We start from the raw sequence: 5,000 nt of genomic DNA on the forward strand, positions 1-5,000 counted from the left end.
CCGTTACCCGTTACAACCATGGTAGGCGCAGAACCTACCATCGACAGTTGATAAGGCAGACATTTGAAAGATGCGTCGCCGGTACGAGGACCGTGCGATCAGCCCAAAGTTATTCAGAGTCACCAAGGCAAACGGACCGGACGAGCCGACCGATTGGTTTTGATCTAATAAAAGCGTCCCTTCCATCTCTGGTCGGGACTCTGTTTGCATGTATTAGCTCTAGAATTACCACAGTTATCCAAGTAACGTGGGTACGATCTAAGGAACCATAACTGATTTAATGAGCCATTCGCGGTTTCACCTTAATGCGGCTTGTACTGAGACATGCATGGCTTAATCTTTGAGACAAGCATATGACTACTGGCAGGATCAACCAGGGAGCTGCGTCAACTAGAGCTGAGCAGCCGGCCGCCCGGGAGTGTGTCCCGGGGGCCCGCGCGAACACGCAAGCGTCCGCTCAATTATTCTGCAAACAGGAGGAGGCTGAGCTCCCCTGCACAATACACCTCGAAACCCTCTCAGGTCCCGGCGGCGCGCAGCGCCGTCCTAAGTACTTGGTCGGGTTCGAGAGAGGCGCAATCGCCCGGAGTTTGGCGAGTAGACGCTTTAGGTGCGACCACCCGTGCTCCCAACTGAGCTTGCCGCTGCCGACAGAGGCCCGGGAGCGTGCTGTCGTGGCATTGCCGGCGGGAGACAACACGCGCCACCTACGGTGGCCGGCAGCTCCAACGCCAGCGCCACAGAAGGACAAAAGCCCCACTTGGGTGCCGAAGCGAACTCTCCCAGCACAGCGCACGCGCCAACACGTCCGCACAGCTGCGATACAAACCACCTGCGAGAACCGCAGAGGCGACCGAGCAGCAGACGGCGTCGCGGCGCCGAGCGCCGGGCGGCGGCGCATCCTCAGCGCACACAGTCCTCAATCGGACCAGCACACTGCAGATGTCCACCGCGCTTCGCACCGGGCCCGCGAGGACCTACTTTGGCCGCACGGCGCCGCGTGCAGGGTGCGCCGGCGCGCAGCTGCGCCGCCTGCCGCCTCCGTCGGCCGGCGCGCCTGCCACTGGCCGCCCCCACCAGCCGGCTGTAGCGCGTGCGCCCACGCACCGCGCGGCCAGCACGCCGGGAGGCCCCCCCTCACCGGCCGGGGACGGTCCCACCCAGCCACCGCCGCGTATCGCTTCACACCCACATGCCATTCACGTTCGTGGGCATGGTGGGTATCGCTGAAACAACCGGTTGGTAGCTCAACCGATCGTCGCCATCACTGATTCACCTCTAGCGAGAACAACCGCACCACAACCGTTTACCAGTTGTTCATTTGCGTAACGTCACCAGCAAACGTAGACGTCCATCGCCATTTGCAAATTCAACGATTGTTGCATGCCTGTGTCAGGTGTCACGACACACTATGTCTGCCCACATACACGCAACAACATGTGCACGCTTCGCGAACACGTGGAAGGTGGCCCCCGTACGTATGCGATGTCCATTGCGCGAACGACTGTCAACCGGCCTCTGTCGCATGTCGCAGATGTGGAACGCAGTGCACCATGCTATCACGGTGTGTGAGAAGAGACGACTACGTCTGACAACACGCGCCACTACATCAACAGACGGCTCATGCTGATCGCCATCCACGGCATACCATACTGCAATCCAGCTCTTATAGGGAGACGACACGTAGCTGAGTGCACAATATTTGGACCGTATGGTTCGCCGTTGTTGGCGCAGTCGTGGTACGGTCACACATGTACCACGATGTATCATTCAGTACATGAGGACCAATGTGCAGTACAGTGTGTGATTTGGACGTACAACATCAGCGGACAGTTGACACACGCCGTACCACAACGTAGGCTGTGCTTCGCCATGCAAATGCCAATGAACAACTGCGAAGGGCATTGAGCATGTACGTACTGCTGCCATCCGCATTACAGTGTATAGCTGCAAGGTGTTTAACATGAAGCGATACTCTGGGGACCAGGCAGTGCGAGTAGCAAACTATATTGCGGGGGTTGCAGTTAGGCAACACCACACTAATTTAACGCGTCGTATGACAATTACAGAGCAGGTTAAGGCCCAACGTGTGTTGGGTTAAGGCCCAACGTGTGTTGGGTTAAGGCCCAACGTGTGTTGGGTTAAGGCCCAACGTGTGTTGGGTTAAGGCCCAACGTGTGTTGGGTTAAGGCCCAACGTGTGTTGGGTTAAGGCCCAACGTGTGTTGGGTTAAGGCCCAACGTGTGTTGGGTTAAGGCCCAACGTGTGTTGGGTTAAGGCCCAACGTGTGTTGGGTTAAGGCCCAACGTGTGTTGGGTTAAGGCCCAACGTGTGTTGGGTTAAGGCCCAACGTGTGTTGGGTTAAGGCCCAACGTGTGTTGGGTTAAGGCCCAACGTGTGTTGGGTTAAGGCCCAACGTGTGTTGGGTTAAGGCCCAACGTGTGTTGGGTTAAGGCCCAACGTGTGTTGGGTTAAGGCCCAACGTGTGTTGGGTTAAGGCGCAACGTGTGTTGGGTTAAGGCGCAACGTGGGTTACGTTAAGGCGCAACGTGGGTTACGTTAAGGCGCAACGTGGGTTACGTTAAGGCGCAACGTGGGTTACGTTAAGGCGCAACGTGGGTTACGTTAAGGCGCAACGTGGGTTACGTTAAGGCGCAACGTGGGTTACGTTAAGGCGCAACGTGGGTTACGTTAAGGCCCAATATAGGTTAGGTTAAGGCCCAATATAGGTTAGGTTAAGGCCCAATATAGGTTAGGTTAAGGCCCAATATAGGTTAGGTTAAGGCCCAATATAGGTTAGGTTAAGGTACAATATAGGTTAGGTTAAGGTACAATATAGGTTAGGTTAAGGTACAATATAGGTTAGGTTAAGGTACAATATGGGTTAGGTTAAGGTACAATATGGGTTAGGTTAAGGCGCAATATGGGTTAGGTTAAGGCGCAATATGGGTTAGGTTAAGGCGCAATATGGGTTAGGTTAAGGCGCAATATGGGTTAGGTTAAGGCGCAATATGGGTTAGGTTAAGGCGCAATATGGGTTAGGTTAAGGCGCAATATGGGTTAGGTTAAGGCGCAATATGGGTTAGGTTAAGGTACAATATAGGTTAGGTTAAGGTACAATATAGGTTAGGTTAAGGTACAATATAGGTTAGGTTAAGGTACAATATGGGTTAGGTTAAGGTACAATATAGGTTAGGTTAAGGCACAATATGGGTTAGGTTAAGGCGCAATATGGGTTAGGGTAAGGCGCAATATGGGTTAGGTTAAGGCGCAATATGGGTTAGGTTAAGGCGCAACGTGGGTTACGTTAAGGCGCAACGTGGGTTACGTTAAGGCGCAACGTGGGTTACGTTAAGGCGCAACGTGGGTTACGTTAAGGCGCAACGTGGGTTACGTTAAGGCGCAACGTGGGTTACGTTAAGGCCCAATATAGGTTAGGTTAAGGCCCAATATAGGTTAGGTTAAGGCCCAATATAGGTTAGGTTAAGGCCCAATATAGGTTAGGTTAAGGCCCAATATAGGTTAGGTTAAGGTACAATATAGGTTAGGTTAAGGTACAATATAGGTTAGGTTAAGGTACAATATGGGTTAGGTTAAGGCGCAATATGGGTTAGGTTAAGGCGCAATATGGGTTAGGTTAAGGCGCAATATGGGTTAGGTTAAGGCGCAACGTGGGTTACGTTAAGGCGCAACGTGGGTTACGTTAAGGCGCAACGTGGGTTACGTTAAGGCGCAACGTGGGTTACGTTAAGGCGCAACGTGGGTTACGTTAAGGCCCAATATAGGTTAGGTTAAGGCCCAATATAGGTTAGGTTAAGGCCCAATATAGGTTAGGTTAAGGCCCAATATAGGTTAGGTTAAGGTACAATATGGGTTAGGTTAAGGTACAATATGGGTTAGGTTAAGGTACAATATAGGTTAGGTTAAGGCGCAACGTGGGTTACGTTAAGGCCCAATATAGGTTAGGTTAAGGCCCAATATAGGTTAGGTTAAGGCCCAATATAGGTTAGGTTAAGGCCCAATATAGGTTAGGTTAAGGCCCAATATAGGTTAGGTTAAGGTACAATATAGGTTAGGTTAAGGTACAATATAGGTTAGGTTAAGGTACAATATGGGTTAGGTTAAGGTACAATATGGGTTAGGTTAAGGTACAATATAGGTTAGGTTAAGGCACAATATGGGTTAGGTTAAGGCGCAATATGGGTTAGGTTAAGGCGCAATATGGGTTAGGTTAAGGCGCAATATGGGTTAGGTTAAGGCGCAATATGGGTTAGGTTAAGGCACAATACGGGTTAGGTTAAGGCACAATACGGGTTAGGTTAAGGCACAATACGGGTTAGGTTAAGGCACACATTGTTGTAAGGAAAGGTGTTTTCGGGGGGGGGGGGGGGGCTGGTTTGTTGATTGTGATTATCGTAAGTAAATGACTGCGGCATCATCTGATTTGCCACGTCAGGGTGCACCTTTGGCTCATAACAGGCGGCGCTCTGATTCCATGCTTGTGGCAGACCTGTGTCTTTCATTCGTGCCATTGTTTGTGTGGTGTGACAGGAGGCAGTATTGTGATGTTGGGTGCACCCCTGTGTAGGACATGTGTGGGTGTTGGTGGCTTAGCTGAGCAATGGTGGTTGTCGGAAGGGTGGGATATTCTGTTTTCCGAGTGGACCTCCCGGTCTGGTTATGATAGTGTGGATTGTCTAATGTGGCAGAGAGGATGCACTGGGTGTTGTTCCATGCTGGTGCTTAGATATTGTCTGTGTGCCTGTTACAGGCAGAGAGTAGTGCGTGATAAGAGTGTCTGGCTGACGTGTGATTGTGAGCAGAGTCTTTCAGCATGTATACGGACAGTTGTATACATTATCTGTATTCTGATGGCTCTATCTATTACTAATCAGCGCCGTGTATACGTTTAATCCGGTTCCAGTCGAAACTATTGTATCTCTGTACATTAGTGACACGGCGAGCCCGCTATGTAGTTACTCGTCTCGGCAGCTTCCACC

General features: G+C 51.4%; 1 non-coding gene across 1 annotated transcript in view; it reads right to left on the reverse strand.

Moving 5' to 3' along the window:
• The window catches only part of LOC124581924, a 1,910-nt gene extending 1,530 nt beyond the window's left edge, over positions 1-380 (reverse strand). The window contains exon 1 of the ribosomal RNA XR_006973567.1: positions 1-380. This exon is cut by the window's left edge and continues 1,530 nt beyond it. This is a non-coding gene — a ribosomal RNA (small subunit ribosomal RNA).
• Positions 381-5,000: the final 4,620 nt, after the last annotated feature.

Source organism: Schistocerca americana, unplaced genomic scaffold (assembly GCF_021461395.2).
Source record: "Schistocerca americana isolate TAMUIC-IGC-003095 unplaced genomic scaffold, iqSchAmer2.1 HiC_scaffold_382, whole genome shotgun sequence".
In the NCBI taxonomy this organism is placed as follows: Eukaryota; Metazoa; Arthropoda; class Insecta; order Orthoptera; family Acrididae; genus Schistocerca; species Schistocerca americana.